Source organism: Vidua chalybeata, chromosome 5 (assembly GCF_026979565.1).
Source record: "Vidua chalybeata isolate OUT-0048 chromosome 5, bVidCha1 merged haplotype, whole genome shotgun sequence".
In the NCBI taxonomy this organism is placed as follows: Eukaryota; Metazoa; Chordata; class Aves; order Passeriformes; family Viduidae; genus Vidua; species Vidua chalybeata.
In genome coordinates, this window is record NC_071534.1 from 67,187,369 (window position 1) to 67,205,724 (window position 18,356).

The window sequence follows — 18,356 nt, forward strand, 5'->3', positions numbered from 1 at the left end:
GGAGAAATTAATAAGCCAAGGATGCAGGTTGGCTGTACTGTAATACTGAGTAGATATGTCTCCATTAATTGCAGGATTGCCTGTGCTCACTTAAAAGCTGTTCTGTCTCAGAGTTTCAGCGTGTTGCCTGTGCTCAGTTAAAATTCCCTCGAGCTTCTAACACCTTTTCTGCCGCTGACCCCTCAGGGGTGGGTTTGTTTCATGTCTGCATGCTTCCCATGCTGAACCATATATTTCTTCTCTCTGTATGGCACAGATATGAATATAGATAACCATATGTCCTCCAATTCTAAGCTGTGTTTCTCTAATCTGTCCCAGACATTTAGAAAGGCAGTTAAAGCAAAGAAAATCTAAAAGTCATATTCAAGTGACCTGGGTTATAAACAAGTCTTTGGATTTATATGTTCATCTGGTTGCTATAACCAGGACCTACATGGGGCATCACTAAAACCAGCTTTCTCCCCTGACCAGACATGGGCACTTCATGTTGCTTGAATACAGCCTTGATAAATGGGGCAGAAGAAGTATGTGACAAACAAACAAACAAAATAAAACAACCCCCTCCTCCCAAAAATGACAAAAAACCCCAAAAACAAACGAACAGAACACAGAAAAGAAAAGGAAAGAAAAGGAAAGAAAAGGAAAGAAAAGGAAAGAAAAAGAGAAAAAAAAAGAAAAAAAAAAAGAGAAAAGAAAAAAAAAGAAAAGAAAAGAAAAGAAAAGAAAAGAAAAGAAAAGAAAAGAAAAGAAAAGAAAGAAAAGAAAAGAAAAGAAAAGAAAAGAAAAGAAAAGAAAAGAAAAATGAGGTGTTTAAATTCACATTTCACCTCTCAGCCTGATACTTTTCTACCAACTTATGACCCTTCTCCACCTGAAGTTTTCCAAAGGCCCTGTGCAGGAGAGAGGGGGCATTTACTGGACTTATCAACTCATCCTTCAAGTTGGAGGAAAACACTGGTCTAAAGGACTGAATCCAGTGTTTAAGCTTGCAGATATTCTGGCAGATTTACAATGTGTGCATGTACATGAGGATAACCAAAGTCCTTCAGTTTTCCCTATCCACTTCTCTGCATGATTATTCCACCCCAGTAAGCAATCTATTATGTGCTGGACTGACTTATTCCCCACATTTAGTAACTCTATTCATGCTACTAAGTGAATGATGCTCTCTAAATGCCAGACATATATTATGTACAATTAACTTCCTAAATCTGTTAGGGTAACAAAAACTTGCCAGAATTAATGCTGTGCTCCCCACACATAACCTATGTAAATGTTTCTAAATGAAATCAAATTTTAAGAAAAAGAGAAAAGATAAAAATAAGGCACTTTCATTCTTCAGTGAAATTCTGTACAGTTCAACATGCTCCCAGGCAGTGGGTAGTTTTTTCATTGATTTCTTCTTTTTTTTTCTGAATAGGGATGAAGTCTTCCCTTGTGTACAAAAGGAGAAGATATTAAATTTTGGATGGTGCTATATATAAGAACAGAATTCAGAAGGTGCACTGACACCAGAAATTCACCAAGAGTTTGGTTTAGAAGGTGATCTTCTACTAACCTAAGTATTCCTAAAAATAGGTTACGCAAATTGAAAACAAATTCTATTAAGTTGCAATCAGCTCATTTAGTATTATTTGAATATTTGTTTTAACTGAGGTTGATTTGAGAATTCTAGTCAGATTTTGACCTCTGGTAGCTTAAAATCCTGTAAGTGAAACTACACGAGGTTCCCACTGACATCAATAAAATAAATTTTCACATGTCTTGTTTTTTTTCTGGCCATTGGAAAACTCTGCATAAACGTTGGCAGCCTTTCATGGGGAGCAGTGTTATAACAGAGCATTTTCACATATTGCAAAAACCCAAACAACCCACCTTTCTAGAATTTCTTTCTGTATGGTATAAGTTGTCTAAAGGATGTGCAATCAATATTTTGCAAAAATGAACTCTCTTTAAAAAAAAAGGACCTTTCAGGTCTGCAATTATTTGAGTAACAGAGGAAATTTCACACCCCTAAGCAGGAGCTTGCCATTGACTTACAATTATATCCTTTTAGAGTGTGGTCTAGTATTTGAGATGACACCAGACCAAGACTCAGATGTTTCACGGAATTATTTATGACTGGGACAGATACACCTGCTCTCCCTGCCTTTCTCACTTCTCACTCTTTGTATGTCACTCTTTTTCAATGGGACCTGTTTAGGTAGAGATTTCTTCCTTTATGTGCAAGACCAAGCACCAAGAAAGCCCTGGCTTTAAGCAGGAATTCTAAAAAAGGAATATCAACAATAAACAACATCCACTACACAGTACAAATGGCTGCAAAATGGTACATAGAAAAAACAATGTGGAAAAAATTAATTTGAGATATTTAAGGTTCAGAAAATTTGATGATTCAATCTAATTGGGTTCATTAAACAAACTATATTCAAGGGATATGCTCCTGGCATGCTGTAAAAGCCTTTATCCCCCCTTTTTAAAATGAGAAATCTGGTTAATTAAATTTACTTACTCAACAGCTTGTATTACAACAGTAGAAAATGACAGATGTCTTTCATAAAATTAGTCATATTGTGGTAATTTTCCCCTCTCCCCCAAACATTGTGTGATTATGGGCATATTTTCTCCTGTTAAAAAGCTACCTGTCATAATTGGTAACAAGTACTGTGCAAAAATGTTCTGAAAGAAAAGGTGTTCTGCATGGAATGTAGAAAAGTTTTCCTGTGACAGATTTCCTCATTGCCACTTTATTCTGTGGGCTGCTAGCGGCTTGCAGAAAACTGCATAATTTTAAAGGCTTATACTTATAAAGGCCAATCATGTATTAATTCATTTGGTATTCATTGAGAGACCTTTAATCATGATGGATTAATTTATTATAAATGCAGATATAATATGTTATTTCATAATATCACTACTGTAATTTAGCAATTAAACAGTCTGTTATTATTTCAATCACTGCCCAGATCTGTATCATGATACAGTGTTTTGCTCCATAGTGAATTATTTTATATTACGTATAGGACAATGGATTTTTTGGAGAGTAAACCTTTGGGAAAGCAGAAATATATAAGGTAATACTTGGCTCTGATATTCTGCTTTGTCTCTGAGATGATTAATCCAGAATATTTAGAGCCAGCAGTCAGAAGCTTGCGGTGATTACAGGTCTGATCCGAAGCTGGCTGAAGTCAATGATGCACTCAACACCTTGGACCCTTTTGTCAGTGAGAGGGGTGTAAATACTTATCAGGAAAAGGATGTGGAGATGCCAAAAATCAGGCAGGTGCACCAATTAAATTCAATTTGAGCTAACAAGCAGAAATGGTCAGATACTAGAAAATTTAACCTGTTATTTGAAAATTTAACCTGTTGTTTTTTTGAAAGCTGAGCAAGTACTGACCTGTATTCCTCTTCCACTAGACAGACAAATACAGAGCTTCCCAACGGACCTGGGATGAGGCCATTTTACCTCCATTCTTAAACAGCATTCTTTCACAATTCTTATACCTTCTGATGCTTTCAACTCAGAAGAAGAATCAGTGCACATTTATGCTGATCCAATTTTACCAGTGTCAGATGTTCAAATGTTACTGTGACCCACATGGAAAGGCTCTGGGGAGAATCTGGATCAGAAGAATAATTTCCTTATTACAGATGTGCAAACTATGGTGCTTGGAAAAGAGATACCTTGCTTTGGTGCCTATAATACATGTGAAAAAATAAGAGGTAGAATTTCTGGAAAATTTTTCTCAGCCATTTCCCTTTGTTCTAACCATTTGGCCTCATTTCTTTGTCTAGTATGTGCTGTTTTCATGTTGGAATTGACATCATAGCAGCATACAACTGATGGAACTAAACCAACTGCCAAAAACTCTAAAGATTTTCTTTTCTTTTCTTTTCTTTTCTTTTCTTTTCTTTTCTTTTCTTTTCTTTTCTTTTTCTTTTCTTTTCTTTTCTTTTCTTTTCTTTTCTTTTCTTTTCTTTTCTTTTCTTTTCTTTTCTTTTCTTTTCTTTTCTTTTCTTTTCTTTTTTTCTTTTCTTTCTTTTCTTTTCTTTTCTTTTCTTTTCTTTTCTTTTCTTTTCTTTTTTCTTTTCTCTCCCTCTCCCTCTCCCTCTCCCTCTCCCTCTCCCTCTCCCTCTCCCTCTCCCTCTCCCTCTCCCTTCCCCTTCCCCTTCCCCTTCCCCTTCCCCTTCCCCTTCCCCTTCCCCTTCCCCTTCCCCTTCCCCTTCCCCTTCCCCTTCCCCTTCCCCTTCCTTTCCTAGAGGGGGGAAAAGGTGGTAGAAGTTGCCAAGTCTGTACCTCTGGCTGGACACTGGAGAACAAATTGATCTGTTACTTTGAGCTCATTTTTTAACCTCCCTCTATTGACATTTAAGTAACTGATTCTTCTCTATCATTTTTAGCTGTCTTATTCTCCTGCCTGTCAAGAGCTTGCTAAATTAAGATTCACAGCCCAGGATAGTTTTCATATGAATCCAAAAGAAGTCAATATGTTTACTTAGATAAATGGTTATTTTACAAGGTAGTGTAAAATGCATAATTTTCTGTGGTATATAAAGCCATGAAGCACAATCCATCATGAGTGACTCATTTAATCTCTGATGTATCAATGGATGCCTTCTTCAAAGAGCAATCTGGAATAAGTGGTTCACATTAGGAGATCTGGAAAAAAGCTGCACAGAGAGCAAGTGAGGAGACCAGAATCAAAATGATGGCAATGTATCCTTGGTCATAAGACAGAGATCACAAAATCCTGTTATCCTCCGGTGTATCACACTCCCTTTCCAGGATTCATGTCCTCAAAAGCATTTTCTGCTGCTTTTCCTTCTCACATTTGGACTGGATTACAGAGCTATCTGCAACTGGAGATGAGGAGCATTTTTACAGGCTAACAAATCTACTAGAACCAATGGTTTTAATCTCTCCTTGGCTACAGAATCAAAGCCAAGTTCTTTGCAGGTGCAAATGGGATCTGCTCCACTGCCTTAGGTGGAGTTTCACTCATTTACACCATTAAAGAATTTGGCACTGAGGATGTTGAAATCAAAAGGTTCCAGTTGGCAAGGAGATGTGCAGAAGAGAATCTGTCTGGGGAAATATTCTAGAAGACTTATCTATTCTGTGAAAAGAGAACTTACCTCTCCCCAGAGGAGTCTGGTATTGACAAATGCAAATTATACTAAATTTTGGGACATCTTCTCTGACCCTGCTAATTCTAAACTGGGCAGTTTGGAAAGTCTGCCAAAATCCTGCAGAAGGAAAGCACATTGGTGTGCTCCTTTATGTGCATTTTCACATCATCCTATCATATGCACAATTTATGCTTTTATTTTCCCCTGACATAACAATTACTAGTGGTCTGTACTGTTCATTTAATAAAATGAGGTTTGGAACATATCCTGCCATAGCTGCTTGCACAACACATACAAAAAGAAGCATCATTATTAGTAGATGTGTTTGCATGGTGCCACTACTCCATTGCCAGAAGCAAATTTCACCTAATTTGGAGTTCTTGCACATGTGACAAAGCCTTTGCCATTATTGTTTCAGAGAGAACTAAGAAAGATCTGTTTATTTGTTAATAATAATTTTGGGAAATACAGGAAGCAGTGAATTGTAAAGACTAATTTAGAAAAAAAAATATCAAAACTAACATTTAAAGTGAGTAGAATAACACAATCCCCAGTCCCTCACCCCCTCTTGCTCTGGTAAATGTATGCAGCTGACTTTTCCAAAAGGACAGCATCAGTATATTTACACTTTTATATCTTTGGATGTTTGTTCAGAATCCAATTTGCTCCTGGACAAGGGCATATTGATGAGTACCTGGAGTGTTTATTTGGATGGACGTGCTTGCTCTGAAAGCCAGCTCCACTCCAGCAGCCCTTATCCATTCTCAAAGCTCTGTACCAACAGTCAGCCTTCTTTCCTCTAAGGAAGGCATAATACTTGCCTCAGCCCACACTCTTTCAAGTGGCAGGAGGATTCTGGACCAGGTTGGATCAGGTGTTTGTCCAAGTCCTGTGTCCATCAGTGGAACTTAGTGGATGCCTAGAGCAAGCTGTAAGATCAAGCCAAGTTTACAGAACTTTCCCATCTTCCCAAACTTCCTGGTTCGGGGATGCTCTGTGGCTATGGCAACACACTGAGTTTTTATTACACAAGTTAGGATACACTTTTATGGTTGAAGACATCCTACTTAATCTGTAAAGACACCTGCCAGCAATTATTCCCACCTCTTCTTTTCAGGTCCCCTCTAACAGGGTGGGTAAAGTCTGAAACTGCACCTGGCTGAAGTTCAAATCAGAGTCTGTGAGTATTCTGGGGAGGACTTTCCCTTTGATCTGTGTTTCCACTAGTTATGTCTACACTAATAAGAAGATCCAGACCAGGAACATGGCCTAAGGACCATTTCCTGACCATTCACAGACCTTTAGTCAATAGCCTGCTCCCCTGCAGAGCTTTGGGTTGTGCCAAATGTCACTCTCTAAAACATTCCAGGTTTTGGGCTGGGGACAGCAGGTACCACAGACAAGTTGGATGCTGGCAGTTCTGCCTGGGGCTGGGGGTGTGTGTGTGGATGGACTTGAGCTGCAGCAGCTCAACAGCACGTGGGGCTACAGGATGGTGCTTGGCTGTTTTCTTCCTAGGACTGACAGAACCCCAGAGACTTGCCCACAACATATTCACCAGAAGCAATATGAACCACTGATATCACCAGGACTTTTAAAATCACTTTTATCACCTCTCTAAGAATAAGTTTTCTTGCTCTGGCAAATTGATTTTAAGACAATGAATAAAGCTGCATAAAGAAAAGGGGAGGCATGGAGGATCTTTCAAGATGGTCCCCAAACTAGTTTTGCAGCATGTGAAAATTAGTTCCTTTTGAAGTGTTTCCTGTCCTGTTCCAATGTCATTTATTCTGTCCTAATGTATTTTGTGAAAGTCAAGCAGAGAAATACATTTATATAAGACAAACCACTAGTAAGGGTCATAGACTTCCATTTTTATTTTAATAAAATCTTTGAAGACTAACTCATACAATTTGTGAATCACACTTCATGAGAACGACTTCCCAGAGGTTTTTAATAATTTGAGGTATGAAGCTGACTGGAAATACCAGAAAAAAAAGAACTGCTTCTGTATGCTCAGTCTTGTATTCGACCAAAGATAAGTAGCTACATGACAAAAGTATATTTTTATACTGATGGGAGACAAGAACATAAAGAAATTTAAACTGTGACAATGCTTTTCTGGTTTTATTGTGCTTTTCTGGTTTATGGTGCTCAGATTGTCTTTGTATACAGAAGGGGTTGATTATCCTTGTCTAAATGATGCAGATTTTTCTTAGATAAACACACCAGCTGATGATATTTCTATCTTTTTCCAAAATAAGGTATCTGTGCAGTAAATTAGGAAATGTCCTGAAAGGCAACAAAAATGTAGCTGAAGAAAAGGAGTACAAGGGCAGAGTATTGCCTTCCAGAACATCACTTTATTGGCTTATTTGAAATCAGAGTTCTTGATTCTGCTGCAAAGAAGCAGGAGCTGGATCATTGTATATCAGCAGTTGAACTGGGGAACATCTCATACAGGGGCACAATATAGAACATTATAGATGTCTAAGTGCTCATATTCTTTATTATATCTGTTACTACCTGTCTGCACAAAACTTAGAACTGCTGCATCCTTGTAAGCAGGTTTTAAACCTTTTAAACCAAAACAGGGTGCCTTGCTGCAAGAATGCAGTTAACCTCTACTACCTCCTTATGGAATATGGTTATCCCTAGTGTAGGAATTCCTGCCTGAAATGATTTTGTCTGTATGGTGCTAAAAAGTTGTACATGTTGAATCAGTAACTTCTATCATTCTCAATGATTAGTGGGACTCTAGAAGCTTATTTGCCATCCTGGGTTAGATGCTCACCAGACTTCAAGGGATCACTCTGATTTATATCAGCAGAAGGTTTGGCATGCCTATGTGAGTGGAACTGAAGTTGTTCTCAAGAAAACTGAAAATGAGCACTAATGTAAAAACCCCTACATTTTAATAGTAGTTCTGTTGTGGGTATAAATACACTTGTATGCCCAAAACAAGATAGTTGCTGGGTTTATTAAAGTGTGCCTATTTTCCCAGTGTTTATTCATAATTAATTTGCTAATAAAGATTTCAGCCATGGTGGAGACTTTATCCTACCATATCAGGAGCTCCTGGCTTCATAACTTCACTGGAGCAACCCACATGATGAATATGAGCTGAAGAATAGAAGCCAAATCCTTCTAGGCTCTGCATATTTGTGCTTGCCAGAAAAATTATGGCCAGTCGAAGGAGCCGGAGATGGAAAGTAGCCACCTCTGCTTTGGCGCTTCTCAGAGCCCACTGAGACCACTGTGCAAGCCTTTATACTTGGACCTACATGAGTACCTTCTGAAGCTGGATACTGGAATTGGGGGGCAGCAGGGACTGCTTATTTATGAGTTACTTAGCAGTCCCTGATGCAGCAGTTGCCATAAGGCATAGCCTCAATGCAGCTTATTCATACTCCTGGCAAAAGTTATCCTCCTGGGAAGTGATGTTGCTGGCCAGAAAACAAGAATACTTTACTGCTCCTCTCACAGAGTGTGAGTATATTCACTCTGGGGGCAGTTTTAGCATTTGGCCCTGTGCCTGGACATCATTACTATTGGGCACTGGCACTGCACACAGCCAAGCTGACCAGAGCCTGTGCTGAAAAGATTACATTCTCCCAAACCAATATTTTTAATTTGGCCCTAATGCTTCTGACAGCAGGAAACTTTTGGAAACACCACAGGCTGTGTTTGCTGTAAGCAGCATTACCTGAAAAAATCCTGGTGAATATCAAGAGGTTTCATGAAAACAAGAGGATGCAGAAACGCAGTCCCCTCCAGTGAGGTGGGATGAGCTGGAGCGAAGCAGTTAAGCAATATGTGCTCCACATGGCACAGAAGTTCAGACTGCATTTAAGCAGCTCTTCTAAAAAAGTACCTGGTTAAAGAGTTTGGGATAAACCACCAGAACTTACTTTAAATATAGAGGAGAATATTTTCCTACTTATACTGCAGCTTTACCTTTTATAAATTTAAAAACATCATGCTATCTAGAGCTGGGACTGACAACAGACAGTAGCACCACCTGTGAGCATACCCTGAATCTAAAAGGGGAGGGAGCTTTGAGTTTCAAGATGCAAGCACTCCTATTCACGTCACAACTGCAGTTAAGTGCTTTGCTATATCTGGGCATAAAGGAATATAAAGCAGCTAAAAAAAAAAAAAAAAGTATAAAAATCTGAATATCACTGCATTTATGGCTTCTCATGTTGTCAGATTTCTAGAAACTGAATTTGTTAGTTTTCTTGGCAGAGGTCACTGACTGGAAAAAAATGTGGTGATACTCCAGCAACAAAACATTTTCTTACTTGCTGAGTTTAAAACATTTCTGTGGTTGCAGTGGCTTCTATGGGACTATTCCCATACTATAATCTTAAGCACATAATTAAGGGCTTTACTGGATCAGTGCCTGAAAAACCAATGCTGATTTCTATTGAATGCACATTATGTTAGGGACCTTTTGTAAGCTCATTAAAATGAACAGAAAGGATCCAGCAGATGCTGGGCCAAGCCTCATCTCAGGACTTTCATCAGAGAAACAACGTTGTCTCTTGTTTACACTTCCACGGGTCACTGAGTTCCCAGACTTTGAGCCATTGATTACCTCATATTATCAATTAAGTTAGAGATTTGCCATCAGCTTAAATGGGTACAGGGTAGAACATAAGGAAATAAACAGCAGAATCATGTTCAGTTTGTGATTCTAGGTATTGGGTACTTAAAAACAAACAAAAAAAACTAGGCACGCTCATGAATTCATGGACACAGAATAGCCTCTGCTTTAGTGCACTGTGTGTGCTATGGAATGGACATTGCATTTCTGTGGAATAACATTGGACTTTCACCCTTCCTCCCCTTCCCTCAATCCCCAGACTCATAAATCCTCCATTTGTCTCACCTGTAGCTACAATAAAGCCATTCTCAATGGTATTAACATCTGCTGTGGTCATTCTTCTGGGTTGAGAAAGGCAGAACATTTTCATTGCTCCTTCATTTGTGAACACTAGTTAAGTAAAGCTGTCACTTGTGTCCAATTATGGGTGAGTATTTTATAGCACAGTCTCCTTTCTAAAGCTAAACTGACACGGCCAAGCCCCATTTTACAGGCATCCTTAAATTTTTCCAAGCCATATTTAAAACCCTTATGCTCAGAGATGGCAGGTGCCATGTGTTTTCACAGCTACATTAACAAATGCAATTTTGTGGCAACTTGACCACGTCAGTGAAGCAGTAAATTTCTGTAATCTCTATGGTTAAGAATTTCACACAGGACTTTGCTGGGAATGTGTAAAGCCCATTACAGAAGCATGATGAAGATAAAATTAAAATACCTTTACAGTAAAAGCCAAAAAAAAGAGTAAAGTCTCGAGATTTTTTTTTCTTTTTTTTTTGCTGCTAGAGCAATGAAACGTGTCAGAGGAAAATGCTGTAAGAGAAAAAAGCTCACTGAGCTCACCCAGCCTACTCTCCTTCTCAAATGACTGCCACCAATTTGGGTGAGAAGAGGTAATTTGGCTTACACAAATGCTAACACAGGCTTATCCTAAAGCATAACTGGGATGCAAAACTTTATCTTTTCCTAACCCTTGCTCCTTGTTACAGTACACATATTGTCCAAATGTTTCTGCAGGCTTAGGGAGATGGCAGCCAAAACCTCCCTAGTCCTGAGCATGTGCAGGGTGCATTGGTGCATCTGCACACCAGCACAGCTGTTTCATTCACAGGATCTGCATTTTCCAGCATGAGCTCTGTTACTGGAGCTGAGACACCTTGGTGCTATTCAGGACAGCCCAAGACCCCCCAGCTCCAGTACCTCAGCCACTGTGAGGGTTGGGAGCATAATTTACCATCCCTGAACCAGAGGGTCTGTGCAGCATCATTGGATCATTGACTTAAGTTGCTTTGGAAAGGGATCTGTGCTGAAAAATGGGGCTGTTACCACTTTCCATTCTCCTGGACATTTCACCCAACTCCTCAGGACTCCACAGAGAGTCGAGGGAAACCACTGCCAGAGGAGAGATTTATACACTGAGACAGACCCAGGACTGAATTTCTGATCTTCAACAGATCCTGAGACAGATGTAAGATTTTGCAAGAAGGTATCTCAATTACCAGCAGAAAGCAGATGAAAACCAGCAGTTGAATCCTGTACAAATTCATACACTATTTTTTTTTTGACCTGTAAGTCATTTCAGCAGATATTTCCCAGATTTCCTATAAAATCACGTGAGCTATAGATTATTTTCTTTAGAAAAGAAAGATGTGATTCCAGCATAATCACCTCACTCCAGGGATTGGATCTCTTGGAAAGTAAAGAAAACGAACTGTTCAGAATGCGATACTAGCCAGGGAGAGAATTGTATTATGGATTGCTCACAGACTCCTTCAGCAGGTTTTACCACAGGGTTTGGGCAAAACTCGTAAAGAGCACAGATCAAACAAGAAAACATCTTTGAATGTCTATAGTTTGTTGTGAGACAGAAGTGCTCTGAAAGATACACTTAGCAGCTCACTCAATCTCTTAAGACTTGAGACAAGCACACAGGGCTGAGGAGATCAGCTCACACACTTCTGCACGCTGTGTGGCTGCGCTGAAACCAAAAAGGCTATTCACAGAGTGGCCCTTTGAAGTCAGTGGACTTTTGTCATTGATTTTGAGAGGCCCAGGATTTCATTCGCAGTGTGTAAGGTTAAGTATGTGTATAAGTCCTTGCAGGATCAAGGCTTAAATGTGTAAACCTGTTCAGCAAGAGTACCCAGCCTTTAATGTCCTGTGAAAGTGGTCTCTTACTTTGTGACACTGGATAGGCAGCCTTTGCTCTTGAGTGCAAAACCTTCATTTGGTATGGACATGTCCTTCATAATTCAGGGACTTAGAGTGCAGGGAAAGAAAGGTGTTGGTAGAGCCGCGAGCTGCTTGTTAATGGAGCACCTATGGAAAACATCAATTGCATCAGATGGATTAAGAGCCACTATTAATTGATACTTCTGTCTCTTGTTATCCAAAATGCAGTCCATGAGCCCCCTAGACTGCTCACTGTGTTAGTAGCTGATACAGTGTTTATACATTAATCATTGGAAACAGCAAATATGTCAGAGACCCAATCTTGTGTTCAGAGCTCTGTTATTATGTGAGCAGTTCAAGTGCATCATAACACATTTTCTGCTGGCTTCAAAATCTGGCCAGTCCCATTGTCTGAATAAAGACTATTTTTGCACAACATTTCAGAGCTCAGGTTCAGAATAGAGCTATCTCAATCATGTGTGATGATCATAGGACCATTAAGGTTGGAAAATACCTCCATGATCATCAAGCCCAACCTACATTGACTGAATACCACCGTATTGAGAAGTGGATCAACAACTGAGTGGACAATCAAACATTTTATGCTTAAATGAATGGCAAAATCCAGTGTATCTGACTTAAACCAAGCCTACACTTAATCTTTAAGATGCTGAAGGTTACCTAAGCGAAGACAGGAATGAATCCTAAAGGGAGATCACATTTGTCTGGTGGCAGAGTATGTTCCTATTGCTGAATGCCTCACCTGTCTAGTGGGGTTTTATATGTCCAACAGCCATACTATGAGTTTATATCATAGAATCACAGAATCACAGAATATTCTGAGTTGGAAGGGACCCACAAATATCATCAGGTTCAACTCATAAGTTTATGGCCCATACAGGGATTGAACCCACAACCTTGGCATTACTAACACCATGCTCTGATATACATATTAATATACATTTATGTGCTGGCACATTTGCCTTTTAAATTAATTAGATTTTCCTTGAATTAACTAGATTTTCCACCTGACTGATGCTGGTTATGGTCATCTTTGGGTATCATTTCCTCTGCAAGCAAGGCTGCTCTGATGCTGCCTCCCTCAGACCCTTTTAACCCTCTGCTCAGGTGGGCTGTGACCCATCAGCATCACTCACAGCCCTTCATGTCACTTACCACGGACTTGGACATGAAAACAATTGAATGGGGCCAGCACAGGGCCAAGAGGACACAAAAAACCCCTCCACAGATGGCCAGGTGGGCTGAAGGTGTGAGGTACCTTTGGGAAATGGGGGTTGCTCTGCAGAACACAATTTTTGCACTCTTAACACACCTTTAGCTGTAAAAATCTAGAGAAGACAAAGTTTCAGTCTGAAAGCTTTCAAATGCACAAAGTGTCCTCTGGATAAGAAAATTTACATCAGGAACATCAACTCATTATAATACTGGTGCTTAAAATAGGTAGACTTCATTACACTCATGGAGTTTCCTGAGTTTGGGATTTTTTATAGCATTGCAGCATGACTTTTAAATGCCACTGGCCTACTAAGTAGAACAAATAAGCCAATCACAGCACCTCCTTTCACTAGATCAGTTCAGCCTAATAAAATTAACCACAAAGAACAAGATTAATTAGACGTTAAACACATTGCCTGGAATGCACTTGTGACAGCTTCCCTCCAGCAGCCCTGGAGGACTAATGATATATATGAGTGACATTATGTCAGTGATGTATGGATGTGCCTATGCAATCCACTCCTAACTGCACTAGGATCAGCCTTGTTTGAAGCCCAATGCCAGGTATATGAGGCTTGATAAGTCAGTAGTTATTCAATGTATGTAATTTACAGAGTTTTAAGCCCTCTGTCTTCATGAAGTAGTTACAAGAGATGTCTAAAGTAAGTCAACAGTTGAGAAAATTTGAGGAGGAGAGGAAACGAAATGGTCTGAATTTTGAATATGACATCTTTCCATGGGATTATAAGGAAACAGATGTCAAAAAAGGACCTGGTTGTTTTCTCTGACTGCAATGAGAGCCAGAGGTAGCTCACTCACATATTGGTGTCTACAATATAGGCACGTAAATTTGAATAAGATGAATCAGATGATTTGTTGCTCAAATGTCATGGACAGAGAACAATCACCTTTATGGGTAACACACAGGCAGTTGGAGGTTCCAGACTGAGAAGACAAATTAAAAAAAAAAAATATGCAGAGCTTTTGGGTTGCTCCCACTTTGTTGCCATGCCCAAGGAAGATGACAGTATATGTCTTTAAAAATGTGAGTAAGAAAGATGTGGCTTCAAGAACTAAGTTATCAGGCCATGGGACATGCAAAGCAACCCCAGGAAGGCTTTAGGTGATGATAATTACGGTCTAGAAATGAGCTCTTTGGGCTTCTAATTCTCTTTTCACTTTGTTTCCTTCTTGCCATTATTTTACTGTTTACCTTAAGAGATAAAACACTTATTTATATTCTTAATTCCTATCTAGAGATCTGATAAATACTGTGAGCTCTGTTGCCTTGGAGGTGATGAGAGTCATTAGGAGGTTTTAGATTATTTTTAGGGTTCTCTATACTCTACAGAGGGTTAGGAGCCCCAAGGACTCTGAAGTGAGCCATGTGCACATCACAAGGAGGTGAAGGACTTGTGACTGGCTGCCAGACTTGTGGGAGAAGTGTGTTTAGGCAGGTGGTAGCCCAATATGTTATCAATCAGGTAGTGGGGGAGGATCAGAGACTTGGGGTCACTCTGAGCCTATGTACAGGGTTCTTGCAAGAGTGGTTCTTGCTGAAAGAAGACCATGGCTAATATGTTAAATCAAATGGAAACAGAGCAAGCCCCTTACAATGACATAAATCATTTGCAGTTAGAAGAGAAATTTAAGAGTCTTTTACTCCTAGAATGAAATGAAATAATTTGCAATGGTTAAAATCTAAGAATTTTACTGAGATTCTATCACACTTGAATTGAGCTGACCAGAAATGCAATGCTAATAAATAATCTCGTTCAGGGTAGTAGATGCTATGACATTCTTTAGTAATTCTTCAGAGTCCTGAGACAAATCTGGGAATTTGGTTTCTCCCAGGAGAAAGCAACTGATGAAATCCCATCATTATTTCCCATGGCAAGTCTGTGATTTACCTTAATTTTACCTGCTGTGTGCAACTCAGACTTGCAGTGACTTTATATGGAACGTTAGAGATGTGGAAGAAATACAGAATTATGCTAGCTTTTTGCTGTAAATGAAATTCACAGTTATGTTATCAAAGTTTCTAATTATAAAATTTTCTTTAATATTTTATTAGTAGGAGGGGAGGGAAGATGCTAAAACTTATGGTATTTCACAAATAAGGTTATGGGTTGATTTCTGATTGGTTGACAGGACCCTAATAATAAACCTTATAATTTTATACTACATTCCTCCAGTGATGATAGAAATTCTTTGTGCATAATAGCACCATTTCTATTCAGGAATCTTGTTAACAGTTGTAAACTCAGATTATCATTTTTATTAGCCTAGTGTTTTCTTATTTCTCTCTAACTGACAGGAAATTAAAGCAAATTTTTTGGCTTGCTTTTCTTTTTTTTTGTTACAATGAAAGCAGTTGCATTCAACTAGAAATTTCCAGGCACTGAATAGGGGACAGTATTGCTAGAAGCCAACAGCAATTTAAAGTACACAGATAAATTAAAAAATATATATGTTTAAAGACTACATTCAAAGAGGATGTAGACTGGTAGATTGGGTTGGGGTGATTGTTTTTTTAGTTAAATGTACAGATATCTGCTTTGTTGTAGTTTAAGAATTTAGGAATCCATTCTTGCCACAAAACTTACCATCTATACTCAGCTGTACTATGTTTTCATGTTGCCTCATAACAGTAATTTTGACATCACCTGTGTGACCAAAGACCCCTGGCTAAACTCAGACTCACCCACTCCCTGCAGCCTCACCTACGGCTGAGATGCCCACCATGGACAGTGGGAACCAACCACCATGGACTTCTCATGACTTTGGCTGATTAGGAAGCTCAGATGAGAGTATTGGTAGTTGTTTCACCCCCTTAGGCCACTTGAGCATTGTAAAAGCACTGTTTCTAGGAGAATGTGAGACTATAAATGCATAATTTACCGACAACAGCCTACAGTTTATTCATATTACATCAGATACGCTTCTAACTGTCAGTTGATACTGAGTGAATAAAAACTTATTTCCATAACAAGAACACTGAATTCAACCCTTTTCTTCTCTGGTTATAAATGGATGGGAGTTTAGGATTACAAGGGACAAAGCCTAATTTTCTGGGCCTTGCAGACCTTGATGTTGGTGTGGGGGAAGGCAAGTTTTCAGGGCAGAAGCAAGATGTGGGAGCTCCAATGCCCTCACTTCACAAGCCAACAGTATTTTCTGCACAAGCAAAGTAAACCTTCAGAAAAGTATTGCAGTGCTTGAAACTGAGACTGAAATAGGGAGTGATGAACTTCTGCAAGTGCAGCACCCTTAAGCCTCTGCCCTAACAAAGTTTCTGTGAGAGGATGTGATTTTCCATATGGCACTGGCACATCCTCTCCCTCTCTCCATCGACATGAAAAGGACTCTGTGTTCAGTCCCCCTGTTCCTCTTCTCCACCCTCCTTGCAGAACTTCTCTCATGATATCACGTTATGCATTTGGCAAAACAGACCTTTGAGTCTGGAAAGTCTAATGTATCAATGTGCAGATTATTAGTTTCAGGATATCTCTGAATAAAAGTAAGGAAAAGAGCTTTCAAGGAGATCAAGGACTAAATCACATTGGTTTTCTAACTCTATTCAATTTCTCCTAAAATTCCCATCCTACGTTCAAAAAGTTTTCATCAGCATGACCACAAAACAGCAACTAAGTGTAAGAATAGTGCATATTCTGAATACTGCAGTAAAAGCTACAGGATCCAGCCTAAAGTGCAACAAGAATTAATTGCAGTTGAGAAAACAGAGATAGTTCAGCAATCATAAGATCCAGTCCTGCCAGTACTCAGCAATTTTCTCTTAAATACAGGAAAAGCTCAGTTTTCCTGTTGATTTCAGTAGATGTTGTAGCATTCAATACCTGGCAGAACTACATTCAGAAAGCCTGAGAAAAACAAACCATCTTTTAAGTTTTGTAAGCTTAAACACAAATAAAACACATCTTATTTGCTAAAAAAAAAAAAAAAAAAAAAAAAAAAAAAGAAAATGTGCTAGTACTAGAAAGGAGACCTTGGAAATCAGGGTACTTGCAAGTCAGGAATGTAACGTGTATAATACAGATCTGATTGTATCTGGCAGGCTGGCATTCACAGGAGCTGATCCACAGCATCAAACTCATTCCTTACAAAAGCAACGCCTGGTATTTCATCTCAAAGTTTGTCAGCTTCTTGCAATTAGCTACTACAATGGTATGACAAGGTATGGAGTGGAACACCCCTTCCCCCCTTCTCCAGAGGAAAAATGCAAGGGACAGAAAGAACTTTACCCAGCATCGGACAACAATAAATCCTGGATACACTGACCCCACTTGATGAAAGTGGAAAAATATTTATTTATTTAAAAAAAAAAGTTTCAGTGTTGCACTTCTCTACCTAATAAACAGCTGAACAGGCAGGATGATACCCAAGACCATCTCCTCCACCCCCATCTCCACCCCTCTGTCATATCAGTGCTTCAGGCAACGTTCAGAGGGAAAAAAAAAATCACAAACTCAACCCCCCCAACTCAAGTATCTGTTCTGATAGGAGCAAGGAACAGTAACCAAAAAACAATCAAGTCCTCATTGTCATAGTGCGACAATCACAGCATCTCTTCTGTTGAGCAAATAGTCAATTCATAGAGAGAAAAGCATCATGAGGACAGACACGAAAGCTGTTATTCCCCATTTTAAGTAATAGGAGAAGGTCACATATCAAGCCGCTGCACCTTTTCATTACCTTCTAACCCTCCACAGCAGGGGAACCACAGTTACGACTGCATTAGATATACAAAAGCTTTTCAGCTCCAAAAGAGGAAAAGATGAGGAAAGGAAAAAAAAAATAAATTAAATTCATCTTACCAGCACGTTACAGCACCAACTTGCTTGAAGGAACGTTGCCTTTACAGGTTTCTCTTTTAATTATCCTGGAAGCAGAAGGGGAAAAAAAAAGAAGACGACGAAGCAGGGTTGTTATATTAGTGTGTGCTCGAATCTTTTCAGTTTGTCGCAGAGTAGAAAAATACCAAAAAAAAAAAAAAGAAAGAGAAAAAAAAAAAGGGAAAGGGCACTCAAAGAAAGAAAAAAAGCAAAAGAAAGCTCAGTAATTTAAATTTGCTGTCAGTTCAGGCAGCATCGCTCTGTCCCGCCCCTCTTCCCACTGGGTTCTACTACCTGCAGGGCTGCAACTGACAGCTACTGTGCAAACAAAAAAAAAGGCAAAAAGCATGCTG

General features: G+C 39.2%; 1 protein-coding gene across 2 annotated transcripts in view; it reads right to left on the reverse strand.

The window, feature by feature from the left end:
• The window catches only part of CELF2 (CUGBP Elav-like family member 2), a 540,383-nt gene extending 522,243 nt beyond the window's left edge, over positions 1 to 18,140 (reverse strand). For both annotated transcript variants that reach the window (XM_053942011.1, XM_053942012.1), the window contains exon 1: positions 17,986 to 18,140. The gene's annotated coding sequence lies outside the window, so the exon portion shown is untranslated. The remainder of the gene's footprint in view (positions 1 to 17,985) is intronic.
• Between the last annotated feature and the right edge of the window lie 216 nt (positions 18,141 to 18,356).